Raw genomic sequence first — 22,759 nt, 5'->3', positions numbered from 1 at the left:
GATCCAAAGGATCATGGATTGGCAAGAGGTGGCATTACCTTGGATGAGAGTGCAGAAGGTGGTGCAGCAGGTGGTCGGGCTGCTCTCACTGACAGCTCTAGAAGAGTTATTGCTGCACTCATCCATGAGGTCCATGAAGACAGGGATGATACAAGTTTCATCTGTCGGCTCTGATGCTGAAGCCAAGCTTGAATTCAAGTAGCAGGAACTGCTGTTTAAGCAGAAGGAGCTTGAGTTCACCATGGCAAACCCGAGAGTCGAGCAGACAGAAAAACAAAAGGACAGGGATCACCAGTTGGAGCTGGCCAAGATTCAGGGTAAAACTGGCTCCTCCAAGGGATCTGTACATGGGCCTGGGTCCTCCTCTCCTCCAAGAGATCCTAAAGATCTGGCCAGTATGTATAATGAGAAGAATAACATTATGGACTGACTGGCTGCATTTGAGTATGCCGGTGAAGTCCAAGAGGTTGTGGATGCTGTTATGATTGCATGGCTGCTCAGTTGACTACCCCATTCAGGCTAAAGTGCCATTAAGGACTTGTCTAAGACTGATAGAATAGATTTTGCAAAATTGAAGCAAACTCTCATCTTAAAATTTGTGAAGACTCATGATCAATACTTAAATAGATTTAGAGAGTACAAAAAGAAAGAAGGTAACACTTGTGTGTCCTATGTTACCGATTCCTTGAAAAACTTCACTGGCTGGGTTGAAGGCTTTGAGGGTATGATATGTTTAGTCATGCTTGAACATATTTTTGCATCTTTTCCCCTGTGACTTCAGGTTGTCTTGGTTTTCCACAGAACGTAGTCTGGACACACATGAAAAACAGTACATTACATTATATGAACATGACATTGCAAGGTATGTTTGATATCACACGCACATTATATTGCCTTGGCAGAAATGACAAGTACTGTAAAGTTATGTTTAGAAGATTTACATGTTGATTGTGGGACACTGAATGTTTTTTAATGTCAGTGAATATGTGATTATTTGCAAGGCACACATTTGACATGGGACTTGTGTAACTAACATGGGGATGCTGCACTAAAAGGTGAGGAAAGCAGGGTATATAAATGTGATGAGAGAATTTGAAATCTCTGCACACACCCCAGTGCTGCGATAGACTGTGGGCCTCATTACGGGTTGACGGTAAGCCTGCCGATGATATTGGCGTCTTGCCACCAGACCCATAAACAATTACTGGCACCTGACTTCCCGGTGCCACCGCACTGTTCTGAAACCGGCGGCCAGAAAGTCAGGGGCAGGTAATTAGCGGACTCAATGGACTCAATGGGAATACATTTTACAGCAACACTCTCGGGCCGATTCATGGAATAAATGTGCGCCGAAAAGGGCGGTGCAAGCGTGAAAATTGCAGCACAAGCATGAAAATCGCAGCGCACACGTGCCAAAGCCACGCACTTCGATTCATGGAATTCAGTGCACGTGTAAATCCTGGGATGTGCGCTAAAAAAAGTGGGTGGCGCATGCGGGCGCACACGTCATTAAATGGCGTGCGCTATGCGCACAGGGAAAGCGCACATTGCAGAGCGCACACAAGAAAAGTGGGCGGAACACGGGGTGTACCACGCTGAATGGGGAACAACGTGTGAAAATGTGGGCGTTACGGGGGAAGTACAGGAGGTAAAAGCTCGCAACGCCCACATGCAAGCCAACAACACGTATTCATGGAATCGAACAGGGGAAAGGCGTGCGCCAAAAAAGATGCGCTAATCCGGAAACACGTATGCCAGCAGGAAGCAGGTGTAAGTGGCCCCGCGCAGCATAAAAGTGCGCGCAAACAACAAACAAGCACAGGCGGTACAATGAATATACCGTTCATCGCAACAGTGGTCGTGGGACACCACAGGAGGAGGAGGATAGCCAGGCCCTGCATTTATTTACCCAGGATCAGCCTTTTTGGGATGCCTGATGACCAGGTGTATGGGAGGTACAGGTTTCCACCACACATAATCCTAGACCTGGTGAGTGAGTGGGAGGATGACCTCACATCACCCACCCTGTGCTCGCAAGCACTGAGCCCCTTGGAAAAGGTGCTCAATGTACTGCACTTTTTGGCTACTGGTTCATTTCAGGGGACAAGTGCCATAGTGGGGGGGGGGGGGTGTCACAGGCCATGCAGTCATGCTGCCTACACCAGGTGCTGGCCATCATGACTGCACGCCCCTAAATCCGCAGGCACATATACATGCCCAGAACACCTGCAGAAAGGCAGGCCATGGTCCAGGATTTGTACGGGGTGGCACACTTCCCCAAAGTGATAGGTGCCATTGATTGCACCCATGTGGCTCTACGTCCTCCCAGGGCCACAGAGCACATATATCGAATCCGCAAGCAGTGGCATTCAGTCAAAGTGCAGGTAGTATGTGATGCCAAGGGAATCATCACTTCAGTATATGCCAACTATCCAGGGTCAAGCCATGATAGTACATTTTCAGAATGTCACCCCTAAACCGGGACCTGGAAGCTGGGCGGCATGGCGACACATGGCTGATTGTTGAGCATGAATGCCTCTGCACATGCATGCATGTCGGATACTGAGTAATGTGAAAACCCCACTAATGATAGCCATCATCACCTCCGCAGGGGACAGTGCCTACCCTCTGAGCACCTACATTATGATGCCAATTCGGAACCCCACCACACCACCTGAGGTAAGATACAACACAGCCCATATTGCAACCCGGGGCATAGTGGAGCGCACATTCGGAGTGCTCGAGTCACACTTTCGCTCCCTTGACTGCTCTGGTGGGCAGCTGCTATATGCGCCCCCAGTAGTGTGCAGGATCATAGTGGCAGCATGTGTCCTGCACAACGTTGCAACTCGCTGGGGCATGCCGGTGGACATGGTGGTGCCCCCACATCCCAACCACATGCACGACTGCTGCGCATGGAAGGTGAAAGGGCACGTGGTGAGGCAGCCCGTACCCAGCTGGTGGCAAATTACTTCACCTAAAATCCCAGCCCTGCAGAGTGCACACAGCCCTGGCACATACCAGCTGACAATCAATGATGATGACAAAAGGGACAGTCAACTGTCACAACCATACCAGCCTGAGATTGTTCACCTGGACGTGTTACATTGTGTGCATCCCTAGCTACTTAAAGGCACCCAATGCTGTGTCACAAAAAGACACACATTCATGCAGCATTAATGACTACCCCCTTGCAAAATACCACATCAAAATAGTGCCATGTCACCCAACCCCTCCCCATCTCAGCTACCCAACACACCATGTCATGGCATGCAATGTGAAAGCAACCAAATGAAGGCACAACATGTGACATAAGTGTCACAAAGTGCACTGTCCCTAATTTAAACAGGCCACAGACAATATGCTCTCAGTAATCAATACGAAATAGCACACATGAACAAATACTTACCAGCAACACAAAACATCAGTACAGGATGAAAGAGTGACAATATATGACAGCAAAAAATTAAAGTACTGCAAGTGTCAAAACTCGACTAAGGCAGCACTTCGACCCCTTCCAACTGCAGAGTGTTGCTGTCAGGCAAATGTGTCAGTGTACTGCATACAACATGAACTTCATCTGCAAAGGAGATGGGCTTGTTAAGACATGAAAAAGCTACATGTATATAAGGATAAAGACATGGTTGCACAAGCAAATATCAATCCACCATGCAGTGGAGAATCGAACAACAATCCCCACTAGGGATGTACACACAGTTTTGACTACAGACTGGCCACACAACTCATGGGAGCCCAATGTCACTATGTAAGTTACTGTCACTTGGTCACACCCTTTGCAAGCCCATGAAAAGGGGAAGCAGGAGGGGTGTGTGTGTCAGGAACCCAAGCATCTAACCCAAAGACAGAAGAAGCCTGCATGTGCCCAGCTGGAATACACAGTGGATGCCTACGGGAGCCACACAGAGCAACACGCTGTAAAAAAAAAATGGCCATGTGTGGACCGGGGGTGGGGAGGCCACCAAGGCGGGATGAGGTACAGGGTGCACCCCAACACCCACATGCATGGATGTTGAGAGAAAAACAAAGAAAAAACTCCATGGGCTCATGGCCTGCACGGCTAGGCTACAGTGGTAGAACTGTCTTCGCTGTCATCACCCTCTGCTGCTACATCAGGAGGTGGCTGTGATATGGGAGGCAGACCACGCAAAGCCCTGGTATGGTCCTCCATGGCAGCAAGCATGCAGGTGTGGAAGGTTTGGTTCTGGAGGATAATGGTACAGAGATCCCCATGCAGCACCTCGAGGGTTGCATGCATTTCTCTCTGCATGGCCTCGCGTGATGCCCGGATCTCCTGACGGGTTGCCTGGAGCTCACCTCAGCTCCAGCTGCTGTTCTGCCCTTGTACTCCAGGACACCTCAAGTTCACCCTGAGTATCTCTGAGGGAGCTGTGTTCTAACCTGAGGGCTGCCCTTTGGGCCTTTGACTCTACAGATATGGCTGTGCGCAGAGTCTCCAGTCCAGCCTGTCGGTCCCTGTTGGACGCCAACATGTACTCCCTGTGTGAGTGGCAAATGGAGTCTGTTGCCTGCTGCTGGAGCTCCATCTGCCTTTCAGGGGGGAGAATGGAAGTGGACACCCTATCCATTGCCTGAGCCATAATTTCACACAATGCCCCCTGTTCTGCTGCTATACTGTACATGGAGTTCTCCCACACAGTATTGCCTGGTGGCGCACAGCCACTACGTTTGAGGGCACCACACCTGTTTGGGGCAAGGCAATGTGCACCTTGCTGTGCTGGCACTGCCTCAGGCTGCAGGACTGCATTCCTCCTTTGATCTGCTGGCCCAGGAACAGGAGTAATATTGTGGAGTGTGACCCTGCATCCGTAACCACCACAGGCAGACCTTCCAACACTGAAATCCCCATAGAGGGTCTACCCCCGGTGCAGGTGGGTTGGACAGAACAGCATCCCTGCCAGAAACACTCACCTGCGACGGCACATATGTCTCAATGTCCGATTCAGCACCTGATTCATAGAGGACTCTGGAGGTGTACCCAGAGACACCCGTGGACAGCATGGTCTGTAGGAGAAATGGGTTTTCACCCACCACCACCCTGCATCCTCAGTGCCCGGTTGTGGCTGTGATTCCTCCTGGGTCTGCACCATCTCCTCCTCCTCAACAACATCAAGGGCCTCATCACCTGCAAAAACATGAAAGATAACAAATGGAAACAGGCATGAGCACCATAGCAAACACACATAGGCCTGATGAGGCAGAGATTCAGTACTTAAATTACACATGTCCCACATGACAATAACCCTGGCATGCATGCACTGTTAATGAGTTGGAATGGGAGGCAAAAAGCAGACACTGCATGCTGAATAGCACTGGCATCACACATTAGCCTGTGAGTGGCATGTCCAATATACATACATGACACATGCCAGCACACAGATGGCACGTAGCATAGCCATGGTACATTTGACAAGTACAGCCATATGGTAGGAAATAAGTACTGTCACCCATCCATGTGAGATGGACATCATGAGATAAAACATGCAAAATAGTGTGACAAAACATGCATGTGCTACACGCTGCAACAAATCCAGTGTTCACTGATGCAGTGATGGCAGGCAGATGGATCCATCAATGGTTGGTCACTTCAACATGACAGAAGCCAACAGTCATGTTCAACTTTCAAACAGGGCCCAAAAATGATTATGTGCAGGACATTACTCAATCAGCCTGAATGGTTAAATCCTGCCCATAACAAGGTAATAAATGTGACCCATTGTGGGGTGTAATCTATGACAGAAGTATGTTACATATGTGCCAGTACGGCAACAAAAATGCGTGGTAAAATGGCAAGGATTAAAGCAATCAGGCTGAATGAACAGGAAAACATTTTAAACAATGTTGTTGCAAGATGACAGTTGAAGGGCAACTGCAGTAATCTGGTGCAAATTGGCAATGGTGGTCAGAAGGGATACTGTCATACCCAAGGCCGGGGAATGGTTTGGAGGGACCACATTGGTGACCCATACCAGTCATGACTACACAGCCTCACCTGGCACTCAATCAGAACACATCACCCAAGCAACATACACATGGATTGCACACACATGCATGGGCACTCACCGGACAATGCTTCAAGATCTGGTAGGTCTCCCACACCTCGATCTGATCCTCTGTGATGAAGCCTCCAGCGACAGACTCATGTTCAGTGAGTTGGTTGTGCTCTGGTGGAAACCCACCGCCAGTCACCAGAGTAGAGGCATGATTGGAAGCCAGCTTGTTCTTTGCTCTGCGTTTCAGGTCATTCCACCGCTTAGAGCAATCATCAGCTGTGCGCTTCACGAACCCAAGGGAACTGTTGAGGTCCGCGATGGTCTGCCAGTGGGCCCTACATTGAGCAGGCGTAGTCTTGCACCCTGCAGTCACCACCTTTTCGCGGCTATGTGCCAACACATAGGCCACAAGTGCATCTAGTTCGGCGTCATTCAAACTAGGCTTCCTTGATGTGCCGGAGTGTTCAGCCGTGTATGGGGTCTCAGCCTGTACTGCAAGAGCACCCTTCTTCTTCTTGGGAGGTGGTGCAGACCCTGAGTGGCTCTGGTTGGTAGGGGCAGAAGTGCAGGTGGACCGGGCACTGGAATTTTCCAAAGGCACAATGACCAAAGGTCTCACTGCAGGCATTGGCTGCAGGGTGATGTTGGCAGGACCAACCTCGGTGTGATGGAGTTGGACCGACACTGTCCCGGCTGGGAGACTCAGAGCTGGGGTGGATTGAGCTGCAGCTGCCCCTGCAGCCTCCTCACCCTTGCTACTTGGGGCAGCAGATGAAATTGCTGCGCCAGATCCACGTGGCCTGGTGACAGCAACTTTCACCGCCACACGTGGCTTAGACTTGGTGACACGGAAGTCAGCCTGGGAGTCATCCTGTGCCAGTTCAGTTGACAATATGGGCCGGTTTAACAAGGGCTGAGCTGGGATGGTGTCAGCTACATTTCTCCCAACCATTGGGGTGGGGGGAGCAGAGGTGTCCCCGTTTGGTCCTCCACCCACTGGCCTCTTGGACCCCCCTGCACATCCTGGCCACGTCCCCTACTGCACACATCTCTTTCAGCTCGGCCACCTTTGCCTCCCTTACTGCTTGGTCGCCTCCCAACCATGGCACTGATGTTGTTGTGCATATGGGAGTTGCAGTTAACAATTGTCCTGGGCAATTGGGGTGAAAGGGGTAGGGTACTAGATGGAATTCGTACCATAGTGCTCCAGGAAGGCTGTCTGTGACCGCTGGGGAAGATGACAGGTCACGCAAAGCACAGGCACCCTGAAAAAAATATTAAATGGGCATGCAACCCCTGGTAGACCACATGCATGTAAAAATAGACCCGCACTACGCTGTGGCACCCAGAAACACAAAAATAAGCATACGCGTGATACACGCAGCCTACAATGACCTCTGAAGGGGTACACGACACACGGGGGCAACCACAGTTGGAAAATACGTGCGCGACTCACCGTCTGCCTGGAAAAAGAACGTGAAAAAGACGCGTGTGTGTGCATTGGCAACACCCCCACCAAAAGAAGAATTGAACGCTGTCTGAGTAAACAGGGAGTACGAACTGGAACTGTTGTGAAGTAATTGCATGTGAACCGACAAGAAGTACAAGAATCACCCACTTGCTCTCCACAAAAAGCACGTACGAGAAAATGGCGTCATACCCACACGTACAACGTCACTTAGGTGCGTACGCGCTAAGGCCCTTTCCTCCAATTGCACGGACATGCAGTTATTGCACGTGTACAATGAACCTGCACCTGTGTTGAGGGCAACACCCTTGCGCGTCACGTCACAGATGTGCTTACGCACTAAAGGCCTTTCCTCGAATCACACGCTGTGTTGTTTTTTCACGTGCTGATTCACTATGCACCCGTGTTGAGGGAAATGCCCATGCGCGTTACGTCACAGATGTGATTATGCGCTAAGGGCCTTTCCTCGAATTACATGCTGACGTGCAGTTTTTTCACATGCCAAATCACTCCATATCAAGCTGGCCACGCGACAACACATGGAAGACCACGCTCCTGCCCAAAAGGTCATTTTCCTGCCCCCCAGAGCCCTGAGCATGCTCCCACCTGCCATCTGCTGCTGCCTGCCTGCTGCCCACGTGCCCTGCTATTTGGTGCCTGCACGTCAGCCATCTGCAGGGGTCCAGTTGCTGTGTCCACCCCTGCTGGAACAGAAGACTCTCGACTGGGATACCATCGCTCCACAGCCCAGCCCCAGGACCCAGTTGCCCACCCACACCTGCCCCAGGGGTCGCGATGTCGGGGCAAACACCATCCGAGACCACTGGCGACCCCAAGCCAGAGAGGCAGAGGGCTACCAGCTTCACCGATAAGGAAGTAGATACCCTGGTGGAGCAAGTTCTGGGGCATTATGATGCCCTCTTCACACCATCGCGCGCCAACAAGGAAGGACGAGAGAGAATCTGGGAGGATGTAGTGGTTGCCATCAACACGGAGGGGGTGGAAACCCGTGACATCAAACACGTCCAGGTGCGGAGCACTTCAGCTCCAGGACCCTCAACAAGGCCCGGCACCTCTTGAAGGCAGAGGATGCAGAGGGGTGCCGGGTCAGCCTGACCAACATCCAGATGAGGGTCCTGGAATGCATATGCCCAGTGCTCCACGTCCAGATCCTTCAGAGGCAGACCCGTCTGGAGTTGAGCGGTAAGTGGCCATGCATTGCTGTATGAAACAGGGCATGTTGCAGTGTGCTGGTTTCAGCTAATTGCTTGTATGTGTGACATAGGCCATGTATGGATGTGTGTGTGCAGGGACATCATGGTAATGCATGTGAGACCAGTCATGCGTGAACCACATGGATGGTGCATGTGTTCCAATGCGACATGGGGAGCAGCATGCGGAATGCACACATGAATGCATGCCTGTCTCTTTTCTTGGACATGGATAGGGTGTGAGAGATGGTGGTGCGCTCATGTACATGTATGGTGTACATGTCTGTGTGTCTGAGTAGCGTGTATGTGACTTTGAAACACCATGGATGCATGACACATTTCCGTGACAATATGTTGATTCACTTATGCAGTCTAGTCATCCTTGTATCCACTGTGTCTGTGGTGTACAAGCCCTGATGCATGACCCTCCGGTGATGTGTGTGCATGGGATCAGTATGAGCGATGATGCATGTAAGTTTGAAGCCAACATTTCTGTCAATAGAGGCCCTTGTACATGGATGCTGATGTTGATTGCATGCGCTGTGCCTTTTTCTGCATGTGTGTTGCCTGCATTGACCCATGTGTTGTGGAGGGACAGGATGGAAGTGACGTTTGACAGTGCCAATAAGTGTTATTGCTACCTGTCTAGGGGACTATTGTACAGTACCCTGATGCTTGTGTTCTATTTCTCCCTCTACGCAGCGTCGAGTGAAGAAGACGGCGGAGACATCGCTATGGAGCAAAGCGGCGGGTATGCATGCACTGGGCGGCGACGCAAGGCCCAGCCACCCTCTCATGAATTGCCATCATCTGGGAGCGAGGGGACTGGTGCCGCGTCTGCCACTACGGCTGTAGTGGAAGGGCCGGGTGAGCTCCCACAGGGGCTTGCGATGGCAGAAGACAGTGCGGAGACATCCAGGTTGGTGGTCTCCACAGAGGAGGAGGAGGCCACTACTGAGCTGCACATGGGGCCTGGTGGGGTAGTACCACTGGTGCAAGTGGTGCAGTCCAGGGCCAGGGGCAGGAGTCATCACAGGTCACCGCAGAGGGGCCTGTGCATGTCACTGTCCCTGACCCTGTGACTGCACCACCATGCACCAGCAGGGATGCCCCGACCCAGGCCCATCCGCAGGTAGGGGGGAGGCCCATGTCATCTGGCACTCCACTACCTGCGGACGAGGAGACCCCTGACCATATGGGTTCCATCCTGATTGGTGTCGCATTGTGCACGCGTGTCATTCGTGATGACGTGCATGCTTCCTGGGGGGACCATGCACGCCATCATGAAGAGCTGCGTTGCAATGTGGCACAGTTGGGAGGGGCCCTGGTCGGAGGGTTCCTACATGTGTCGAGCACTCCGGCGGCCCTCTCCTCCTCTGTGGAGACTATGCGCCAGTCATTCTCACTGCCGTCTTCCGGCCCAGATTCCACCAGGGCCCCCTGCAGACCTGGCGCGACCAACGCAGCCAGCTTGGTGGAGCTCCCATCCCTGCCACAGTCGGGAGTCGGAGGTCCAGCAGGGGTGGACACCAGCAGATGGAGGATGTGCCGGCATCATCGGCCAGGGCACATGGACAGCAGCAGCAGGCTAAAGGTGGGAGCGATGATGGCTCGGGACCATCAACATCAGAGGGGAAGACATCAGCCGGAGGGCAGGAGGACCCTGGAATGGGAGTGTCTTCTGTGTGGCAGTGATTGGGCCAGCGGATAGATGCGGAGCGGCGGCGTGCGCAAGAGACGCGGCTCACCATGGTCAGGGCGGAGTTCTCCATGCGCCGGGCGTTGAGGGGGGCTAAGTGCCTTGAGGCAGGGAGTTGGAACAGGCCATCCCATGGCATCCCTGCGGCCCGGGACATCACAGAGTGAGCCATAGGACTTGCCCGCCGCCATTGTATATAGTTAGTTAGTTTTAGGTTTCCTTTCTGTTTTTATTTATTTTGGGGAGCTTGGACAATGCCCCACGTTTTTGTATATAGTTCTTCATTAGGTAGTTTTTTTTGATAGGTTTCATTTCAATGATTGGGCACATGGACCCTAGATTTGTACTTTGTAAATAGTTCGACAATGGATTTGGCTTCTCATTTTTTTTTTCATGGATCAATGTTTTTTATTGTTTTTGCACTTTGGATTTGTTTTGCCGGACTGACACTTTGGACACGTGCTTTTAGATTGCTTTGGATTTTACTATCTTGCATTTTTGGTTTATATTTTGGACGTGCAGCTTTTCATTATTTATTTCCATTTTTGTGTGTTTCATTTCATTCCCTTGCTTTTGTGTTTAATATATTTTTATTTCCTACTTCAATGTGTGGTATTCTCTCTTTGGTTTCATGCATGTCACAATGTGTGTTTTTTCAATCACATGCGCCCATTTTGTGGCTGTGACATATGTTGATGTGCATACTTGCCATTTGGGATGTATCATGCGATGGGGATTTCATTGTGGGGTGGATGTCATACCTGGTTGTGTGTTTGGACTGGGGTGGCATGGGGTGTGATTTGGGTGGCCATAAGGCCCATGATTGTGGATCGTCATGAGGTGTTGGGGGGACATGAGTCGGGGCCTGCTGGCAGGTGCCTGTCACTGCTGGGTGGGTGGGGGTGCAGGGGGACATGAGTCGGGGCCTGCTGGTAGGTGCTTGTCACTGCTGGGTGGGTGAGTAGGTGGGGGGACATGAGTCGGGCCGGCTGGCAGTTGCCTGTCACTGCTGGGTGGGTAGGGGTGCAGTGGGACATGAGTCGGTGCCTGCTGGCAGGTGCCTGTCACTGCTGGTTGGGTGAGTGGGTGGGGGGACATGAGTCGGGGCCTGTTGGCAGGTGCCTGTGTGGGGTGGCTGGGAGGCATGGCCAGGGTGGATGGGCTGCCTGTGGGGCATGGCCAGGGGTGCAGGGCATTCACCTGTGTTGTGGGCTGCCTGCAGGGCCTGGGGAGGGGTGAGAGGGCTGACCTGGGAGAACAAACACTGCCAATTCGCATTGGGGCACACCAGGAGTACACATACCCCTCCCATGGCAGCGAAAACATGTGTAAAACTCCCCGCACACCCCGGAAATACACGTACCCCGCTCCCCAATGCCTATCGTGTGTGATTCTCCCCGCGCACCCCTCGGAATACACGTACCCCGCTAGCCCAAGCCCTATCACGTGTGTTACTTCACGGTGCACCCTTGAAATACACGTACCCCGCTCGCACAAGGCCTTTCGCGTGTGATTCTCCCTGCGCACCCCTCGGAATACCCACTAGCCCGAACCCTATCGCATGTGATACTTCACGTGCACCCCCAAAATACATGTATCCCGCTCCCCAAGGCCTATTGCATGTGATTCTCTCCACACACTCACCGGAATACACATACCCCGCTCGCACAAGGCCCTTCACGTGTGATTCTCACCACGCACCCCTCAGAATACATGTACCCCACTAGACCAAGCCCTATCATGTGTGATATTTCATGCGCACCCCCGAAATACACGTACCCCGCTCCCCAACGCCTATCGCGTGTGATTCTCCCAGCGCATCTCTCGGAATACACGTACCTTGCTCGCACAAGGCCTATCGCGTGTGATTGTCCCTGCGCACCACTCGCACAAGCCCTTTCGAGTGTGATTCTCCCCGTGCACCCCTCGGAATACATGTACCCCACTAGCCCAAGCCCTATCTCGTGTGGTACTTCACGCGCACCCCCGTAATACACGTACCTCGCTAGCACAAGGCCTATCGCGTGTGATTCTCCCCGCGCACCCCTCGGAATACACGTACCCCGCTCGCACAAGGCCTATCGCGTGTGAAACTTCATGCGCACCCCCGAAATACACGTACCCCACTCGCCCAACGCCTATCGCGTGTGAAACTTCCTGCGCACCCCCCAAATGCACTGTCCCGGCCCTGTGAACTGGTGCAGGGTTAGTGTGGCCCTTTGCACTGCATTGAGGATTTCAATGCCTTATCCTTGCGCAAGGGGCGTTCTTGGGGGCGTAACTGGCACTGCGGGATATTCTCTGCCCCAGCACTCAAAATGGCTTTGATATTCCATGAATACGCAGTGCGCCAGAATTCTATTTAGCGCACATGGCTGGTACACGCTGGTGCACGCTAGCTCTCTTCGCTGCTCGCGTGCGCTGCCTCTGCGCTGAAATCTATGAATTACCCTGTGTGTTTTTACAGCAACACATTTTACTAGCATTCAATGGGAGATGTTATGATGATATTCTGGCTGGGCCAATGTATATGGGAGGAGCTTGATAATTTCACATTAAGTGCCACAGGACTCAATGGAATGGGGAACACAGAAGCACCGGCACTGTTAACAACGCTGCTGGTGCTTCCGTGAAACTCTGCGGGCGGGTGCTATTCCGCCTGCAAGGTCTGACCCTGACGGGTGGGACGGCACCCGTCTGCTGAGTCGTAGTGTACCGGTCCGAAAACAACAGTGCCGGTAGGCTTACCAGCACTATTGTTTCTGGACCGGCACACTCTTAATGAGGCCCTATGTCTAGTATGTGACTACAGCTGCAGCATTTTATCATTGGCTTGCGGATCCACAAGTGAAGAACACAGTATTGAGACCTGGCCACCTTCTTCCACTCCTTCTTGGGATACCATGACAAATGACCCCCTGGTAGATTCCCCTCCTTGTTATATATTCAAGGGAACCATGATGAATATTTTGCAGGTTAGGCCTACGAGTTCCCTTGCTCCAAAGGACATTTCCAATCATCCATTTGGAAGTAACTTTAAAAGAAACAATGAGAAAAATGTCGCTGTTACATCAGGAAAGGGTGCTGGACAGGGCTCTTTTCTCTAGGAGTTTCAATTTAATTGTACATTGGATTCTGAAATATGTAAACAATCCATGTTAGGTCAGACACTCATCATATCAGAAATTATGATACACTCAAATACTCCTAACACTGTGGAATAAGGATAGGTTTTGTCACACAGAGAACTCTGAGGAATATGTTACTCTCCTCCACCATCAGTGCCAAATTGCCCCAGCATGTCCTATGGGAACATTTGGAGTGGACAAAGGCATCAGATAAATCATGTCCCCCCGTCGCGCCCCAAGTTCTGGTAGAATTGGTGCATCTATTGAGCGATGCCATAGAAGTGAAGGAATCTCAGAGAATGATTAAGGCACTCCACTTGGGGCTGTTTCCCCAATTGGAGTTGATCGATCTGACTGTTCAAACCCAGAGTTAGAAGTGGCTTTGGATTGGACAGAATATTTTAAATGAGTAATGTAGCAACACCCCTTGAGACCTTATAGTTATATCTACTCTCAATTGTACTGATCAGTAAGTAGACTAAAAAGCCCTTGCAATACATTTACCTTCGACCCCTCTTAGTATTCCCAACAACGGTACATCTTGTTGGAAATTCAGTTGAGTGCAAGCCACCCAATAATGATCCTTTGCAAAGATGAAGAGACACAAATCAAATTTTTATGTTTTAATACATTATCCGTGGTGATACTAATTATTATAAGTGTGCATTTTGCAAGGCGATTGGGCGAACTTTAAGATTAACAGAAGTAGACAAGAAGAATATTTTGCAGGTATCTTGTGTAATTGTACATATTGTGGCGTGTGAAGTGTGCATTTTGTGTTAAATAATTTTCAGATATGGGTCTGTGTTATCAGTTGCAAAGAATCTGCTGCTCACAAAGTTGCTGAAGTGTTTCTCGACAGGAGATTCAAGTAGTTCAACTTGCAGACTCATGGCACAAACCAATAAATGTGGTATATATTTATGATCATTCCCCTACAGGTAACCCTTCTGTATTTATTTATTTACTTATTTATTTATGTGTGTATTTATTTGTTTTGGTCGTGCTGACCTTTACAAAATAGGAACATTAAAAGAAATACATTTTAAAAATAAAAAATACAATTGCATTCAGCTTGTACTCACAAAAGACAGCCACAAATCCCATTTAACTCAAAATGTTTAGAAGATAATCTGCGTAGTTGGATGTGAAGAGTGCGGCCAAGAGTTGAAGTCTGCTTAGAACATTTCTTGACTACTTTTTGTTGGTCGCTGTGCTCTAGTTTTTCAGCCAGGCTTTCTTCTTGAAGGAAGTCATGAGATCCTTTCAGTCTGTAAGCATTTCTTAGCCGGCTTTGTGTGTCCTGTGAGAACATTGACAATGTTCTACTTATTATGAGTATTGATGAGCCCGGCCCTTAACAACACTTGGCTTACTGCTATTGTTAGCGATGTATTATGTCCTGAAATCAGCAGGTTCCAGAAATTATCTGAGAGCAGCCAGTCCTCTTTGTACACGAATTTGGAGAGGTATTTTTTGGCTTACTGCACAAAAACCCAGACTCATTTAAAAGTGGAAAAGGTCGCTTTAATGTGACAGGCCAAAGCTTACAATTAAACGCTTACCTGGCTCCATGGCCTTACAGACTAACAAAATATTTAAACAACCAATTAACTAATTACACATTTTTCATTTCCCCCCAATAATTAAATACTTAAATAAAGCCATTTCCTCCCTAACTGTCCCTTGGACCCCACCGTCTCCTTACCCCTTTTCCAGGCATCCCGCTTTCCCCCTGGGGCCATGCCCCTCCAGGCTCAATACCTGCTCCCCCGGGGTGGCCCACTTGTGCAAAAAGCACCACCCCATCCTTTCCGTGTCATTCTCCCATTGTGCTTCCCTCCCCCCACATCAAAAGGGGCCATGCCCCCGGAGCCCAGAACCACTTCAATACCCCTAAAAACTCCCCTCTACACCAATCTCCCCCTTCCTATGACCTGCAGCCAGTCTGACCTGCCACATCAGCAACAGAAATGTTTACATCACAACTTCACTAATGCCCCGACCTGTCACACCAAACTACCAGCCAATCGCCCCTTAACAGACACCAAAAACCCCCTAAATAACTTGCCATTGGACGTAAAAAAAACCTGCATAACAAAATACAATGGTCCCCCCCCTTTTAATAAACCAGACCCCAGACCTAAACCAAAATGAAGGGGTGGGAGGGCGGGACAATCGACAAGTTCAATCGTCACCTGCCTCCCGAATCTTCCCCAGCCCCTTAAATACCCCGGTGAGGCGCTCTGCCCCAACGGCCACTCGCTGGCCGTGTGCAGCGTGAAAAATCTCCCCGGGGGGAAACGCTTTGCGTTCCCCCCGGGGCCCCCCTTTTGGCTTACTGCACAAAAACCCAGACTGATTTAAAAGTGGAAAAGGTTGTTTTAATGTGACAGGCCAAAGCTTACAATTAAACACTTACCTGGCTCCATGGCCTTACAGACTAACGAAATATTTAAACAACCAATTAACTAATTACACATTTTTCATTTTCCCCCAATAATTAAATACTTAAATAAAGCCATTTCCTCCCTAACTGTCCCTTGGACCCCACCGTCTCCTTACGCCTTTTCCAGGCATCCCACTTTCCCCCTGGGGCCATGCCCCTCCAGGCTCAATACCTATTCCCCCGGGGTGGCCCGCTTGTGCAAACAGCACCACCCCATCCTTTCCCGTGTCATTCTCCCATTGTGCTTCCCTCCCCCCACATCAAAAGGGGCCATGCCCCCGGCACCAGGAAAACCCTCCCCCGAGGTGTTCTTTCTGCCCCACCCCCTTCACTTTACTTCCAACTCTTTAACCAATCTCCCAGCCAAGAGCTCAGGTCCGCCAGATAATGATTGTTCCCATAAATCGACAAGTGTACACCATCCTCCCTAAAGATCATAAAGCCCTCATACACTATTTCCTTATGTTCCATCACCTGCACCACCACAGAGGCACAACACTTCACCATTTCTCTGTTGATCCCTTTTCTAGCCCGCTCTATCGCTCCCTCGCTCTCCTCCACACTCTGCGCGGCAACAACTTAGTCCACAACACCTCTGCTTGAGGCCACATTTCCCGCACCCAGACTAAATCCCTTTTCATTTTCCTTAGCAGAGCCACCCCCGTATCCCTTACCAGGTCATTCTCCCCTGCATGAATAATCAACACCTCCGGCGCCCCGTAGCGTTCCCGCAACCCTGCCAACATAGGCAGCAACTGGTCCCAGCGCAGTCCCCCTAACCCGTGCCATTTTACCACCACATCCTTATAGCTACACCCCAGTTGCCTGCCCATAACCCTTTTCTCCGCTTCTTTCCTAGCCCATTTAACAATTGAATGACCGACAATCCACACTTGCGCCAACTCCCCCTCCTTTCGCACAGCATCTGAAAAAGAAATTACAAAATTACTACCGAAATACATTCACCCCACACTCTGTTGTCAACTAGCTTCTGTCACCCTCCTTCAAAATTCCCCTTTATGAAACTCCCTGATATACCCCTTGTATCTCCCAGACCTCCAGCGCCCCAAACTTTTCACCTTATCCTCCGAGAAACCCAACCTATTACCCTCCGATGCTGCGCCCAACCTGAATGAATGTGTACCAAAATCCTCTCCCTTTTCTCCTACCACTCCCAGAGCCTTCCGCAATACCCACAAGACTTGTGCCGCTGAAACCGGCGTCCCATCCTCATGATTAAACACCAAGCCTCACTCACCCCCACACCGCTCCTTCCACAAACTGCCTGCCTGCACTGGGCATAAGTCCTTGCTCCCTTGGCCCAACACAACCCAAGAACCCTTCCCCTTTTGGTTCGTTTTAGACTTATTAATCTTGATGTCCAAACCCACTTCTGTAATTTGCACATCCTCCCACTGCAATCCCCCAGGCCCCCCTTTTCCTCCCACCAACTCCGAAACCCGAAAAGCCCCGAAGAATAACCACGTAAAACAGGTCGCAAACAGCTCCCCCTCCCATACCGACCAGCAAACTCCCCCCACTGCTTTAACCAACCTCTGCAGCAATTCCGCCTCTTGTCCTTGTCCCTCTTACTCTCCCTTGCCCAACCTTCCAACATCCTACTCGCCATTTCCCCCCACTTGGCTGAAAACCCCAGAACCATTTCCCGTAGAAAGCAATCCCAGCTAACTTCCATGTTATAGTTGCTCTTGACCAGCCCCTGTCCATGGACTTTAGGAGGAAGTTCATGACATCATCCCTCCTCCACTCTACCGCATCCCAACTACCCCTCCAACTACACGCAACACCCCTGGTCCTCTCCTACCTGTCCCCCTATATTTCGCACCTTTCACACCTACCCTTTAAACCATACACCTAATCCCACTTAGACCCCCTTTCTCCTCTAACCTATTACCCTCCTGCTCACACTTGCCCCCACCTTCCCTCACCTTACTAATATGGCCCTGCGGTCCCCACCCTGCACCGGGGGCCCATGTGCACCCCCGTCCATGCAGGCCCTTTTCTTTATTACTCCTCTCCGCCACTGCACCAGGGGCCAAACCTGCACCCCGTCCATGCAGTCCATGCCATATAAATTACTCTTAAAGCACCTTGCTTCGTTGCTCCATTTTTTCCCCCAGCTGCACCCCCGTCCATGCAGACCCATCTCCTCACTTCCCCCTGCTGCACCAGAGATGCTCCCGCACCCCCGTCCAAGCGGCCTAAAGCTTACTCACCTTGTCGTTGGCAAGCGTGAGAGCTTCGCCACCGTCGTCCATGCCCTCCACACGACGGCCACCACCCCTTAACAATTTCCACAGTTACATCCCCCCTGCCGCCCTTCCTTGCCCTACCTAAGCGTCTTCTTCCTCACCCCTCTTCTACCCCCTTTGGATCGCCCCCAAAACCTCTCATCAACCTTGTGCCCCCCCTCCTCCGATAAACTGAGCCCGACCTACCAGAACACCCAATTTACCTGGCATGCGGTCCTTCCCCCCACCTCCTGTCTCGCTCCTCGCCCTGACCCACTGTCCCCTGCCTGAAAACATTCTGCAACCGGATGCTGACCGCACACTTGCTGCACTCGTGTTTAAATTTGCACATCCACCTCATGCAGCCTTCTTTCTTTATCGAACACCCAACATGCTGCTGAGGGCTGACCCCTGCCTCCTACCCCCGCCCCTTCTTGGGCGGGGCGGCCAAGAGAGGGCCGGTAAGGCACGGGTAAACCGCTTGCTGTGTGTACCTTTGGAGCTGGCCTCGACGGCGCCATCCATTGCAACCAGAGATCCATATCTATCTCCCCCCAAACCGCCTGACTGTCCTCCGCCAACCTTGTTCCAAACTCCTCGTCATACCGCACCCAAGCGAAGCCCCCAAAACTCGCAAATGCCTTCCTAATTACATCCATATATTTTAGCAGAGCCATGCATCGCTCCGGGAATTTCTCACTATATACGCTGACGTAAATGATAAATGATGACGTCAAATTCTCAATAGTCACTGGGACCCTTGGGCATGAAGCCAGTTCCCTCTCTTCTTCCTTAGACCCCTCCTTTGCTCTCACTTCCCTATGGAGCAGCTTAAAAACATCCACAAATTCCCCCGCCTGAATCCTTTCCCTGGTCGCTGCCCTCAAGTGCGCCCCCAATGGTTTAGTGATACCCATGTACGGCAGTTTTTTCTCTTTGCCTTTCACTTCAACTTCCTTTTCTTTGGCAACCTGTACCTCGAGCGCCAATGGCTCCACTACCTTGTCCGTTTGAACCTCCACCGAGCAATTGCCCTTCTCTTCCCCCGAGGCTCCAATAGCCTGTACACCAACCTCTTTCCTTACCCCTTACAGACCAGATCCTTCATTTCCCATCCCCATTCTCGTGTCCCCCCTCTGCTATGCAGTTGACCATTCCCCTTCCTGCTCACCTCTTTCAACACCGCCTGTCTGCGGTCTGGCCTCCACTCCGATGCTCCTCATCTCTTTTCTTAACGGGCTCCTACTACTGGGACAAAACATGTCAGCAATCTAACCCAGCCAATTCTTCCCCCGACCTCTTGCCCCTCGACTGCCCTGCACCTGTCTTTCCCAATCCCACCTCAAACTCCTTCTCTCCTCCCCCTCCTCCTTACAGCCCTATAACCTTCTCCCCACATACTCCTCCAATCCAACTTCATCACCCCTTAAATACCCTTGTGGATGCGAGCTAATGCCCTAGTTGAGTTGATCTTCTTCCTGCGAGCCCGGGCGTCTGCCCCGCCACTCCTTTGACGTCTTCTCAGCGGGGCCGCAGAAACCCCTGCCTGGTCCTCTTCTCTCGGGCGAGGCGTGCTGTCCTCCACCCTGTAATCCTCCTCGCTAGGGGCCGTGCTGCACCGTCTAGGCTCTCCTCGCGCCGACCGAGGAAGGGCCGTTCCTAAACCCTCTCCATCCTCTTGAACAGCGGGGGCTGCGCAGTGCCCTCCACCCCCACGCCTCCTAACCGGGGGGCCATTCCCCGCACCTCCCTAACCTCCTCCATTGATGGGGACCTCTCTCTCCTTCTCCCACCTGCACTCTTACGCAGGTATTTACCCCCTTTTCCCCTCTGCCCTGTGGCCCCCTTCTGCACCCCATCAACCCACTACCGTAGTTCCCTTGACCCACCCCTTTTTGAGCACTCCTAACCTTCCCTAGCTCCCCTCAGTCATCATTGACTCCATCCCTCCCTGGACCCCCTCCGACATCATTTCACCCCTGGACGCTCTCCTGTCGATCTCCCTCCTCATCTTCCTACCCCTGGATTACCAAATCTCCCCTCTTCCCGCCGCAGGGGTGCAAGCCACCATTGTCGCGAGAGCCCCATCTGCCGCTGCTCTACGCTGCGGCCTACCACCACCTAACTCCCCTTCCCCCGTGACTTCACCAACCGCCCCTTCCAATTGGGCCTTAGATGCCGAGCTAATAATTTCCAGGGCCTCCCTCAGAGCCCTAGCATCAACCAGACCCTTCCTACTTGCTCCCTGGCCCACCATCGTGCACCACTAGTCTGATAGCGCACTAAAATATGCCCCTTTGCCGCTCAACTAGCTAACTACGCCCCCGAGCCGGAACCTACCCGTGGACCAGGTACCCCTGTCAATGGGAGAACCAAAAAGGAAATTGGGTTATAAAACTAATAACCCTAACAAGAGTTAATTAACTCTATATTAATCCCTAAATTTGCTGGCTAGCTGGCTGGTAATTATAATGAAAACATTCTTTTTTTTTTTTTTTATTTACCCCCCACCTCAACAATACCCCTTTCCTGAAAAAATCCTCCCCTAGCTCCTACCCTGCCCCAAGAGACAATAGCACCCAAGCCCAGGAGCCCACAATCACTGGAGCAGCAAACATCGTGTTACACTGCCCCCAGGCGGCTAGAGAGCCACACCGCACCTAAAAGGCCAGAAATAGTGACACGGCCCCTTTAAGAGGACCGCACTGCCCCCTCTGCCTTGATGCTGCTACCGCGCGTATGAACGCAATGAAAGCAGCAACACACGGATCCCTGCTATGAATAGCCTAATGCCACACACAGACCCAAAAAAGGACCCTATGAGGAGCTGCACCTCAAACCCCCAGAGAGCCGCAGTACACCCAGTCCCAGCCCCAAACCCACACTACTCCCAAACCGAAAGGAAAGACATGCAGAATAAATACCAGTACAGTGGCTAACCCGCATACACAAGAACCAAGCAGAGGCACCAGGAAGCAGACGGCCTAACGGCACCTTGCATCAACAGGTAAATGGAGGTACCTTATCTACGGTACCTCCGAAATAATTATTTGTATTGTTTGTATTATTTTTTTATTTTTTTTTTTATTCTTTTTAAACTAACTGCCTACCCGACACTAGCACTACACTACACCATTCCTCACCTCACCTAAAATGCCCCCACCAGGCCCGAAATCAGAGAAGGCTCGGGAGCAGGCGACAGGGCTGGTCAATCGCCAAGTCCAACCGTCACCTGCTTCCCAAACCTTCTCCATCCTCTTAAATACCCCGGTGAGGCACTCTGCCCCAACGGCCACTCGCTGGCTGTGTGCAGCGCCAAAAACCTCCCCGGGGGGAAATGCTTCGCGTTCCCCCGGGGGCCCCCTTCTTCTTATTTCCCATGTGCCTTCACAGATGCGAAGTAAATGACTCAAACTTTGATTGGCTGGGTCTTCACACACTTTGCAGAATTTAATTGTATTTTGTTTTTGCCCTCATATGTTCAATATTTCTCCTGTGTGGATAATGTTCAGTCGGGCCCTGAGGAAATTATTTCTCGATTCCTGTTCTGGATGTTTCATTAAATCATTTGGTAATTACCCCAGTTTTTTGTCCACTACTACAAAACGGTTCTGTGGTTTAATTTGACGCATCTTCTCACCAGTTCTGATCCCATCCCTAGTTTCAATGTTATGTTTTGCTTTCATAGGGTTGACAATCAGCGTTTCAATGGAAGAATCAGCTTCATTTAGAGTTTTTAATGTCTTTTGTTCCAGAAGTTCTTCTGTCCTTATTCTTGCCTTCCTTTCCCAAGAATGACTAACATCTAACACTCTTTTGAATGAGGAAAATTGAATCACTAATCCTTTAGATCAGGGTTGTGCCTCCAGGCCTCCAGGGCCGAATCCTGACAGAATGTCAGGATATTCCTAATTAATATTCTGGAGAGCAAGTGTGCTTACATTTAGAATCATTGCATACAAATTGATCTCATTAATATAAATGAAGGATACCCTGAAAATCCAACATGTTTCCGGCCCTTGAGACCTGGAGTTGAATAACTCAGTTTTAGATCATGAGCCTTGCTCCACCTCCCCTCGAAAGATGAACTCAGGGAAAAGCCTTTTGTCAGGAGAAGCTACTTGATGGGGTCTTTGACTGCATTGCCCACATTCCACGTATTCATCTCTAGAAAACAATTGTCCCTCTAGATGTTCATATGGCTGTAGCGAACTGAGGCAAGATATAAAGAGTATACACTTGGAATGTTGTTGGGGATAATGACAACCTATTCAATGTTGAGTGATTATCTTTTTAGAGAAATGTTTGGTATTATATGTCTTCAAGAAACTTGGCTACAAACTGATTTCAAACTTGAGATGACTACATGGTATTCTACCAAAAAAACGAGTAGATGTCCAAAGGGATGCTTTAGAAAAGGTTTTGCCACCTTTGTCCATAAAACAATATTGCTTATGGCAGAACAGATAATGTTGAATGATGAGTAAACTGTAACAGGGGCTATACAAGGCAAAACATTT

The sequence above is a fragment of the Ambystoma mexicanum genome, chromosome 10, assembly GCF_040938575.1.
Source record: "Ambystoma mexicanum isolate Mex_15411 chromosome 10, UKY_AmexF1_1, whole genome shotgun sequence".
Lineage (NCBI taxonomy): Eukaryota > Metazoa > Chordata > Amphibia > Caudata > Ambystomatidae > Ambystoma > Ambystoma mexicanum.
This window is presented reverse-complemented; position numbering follows the sequence as displayed.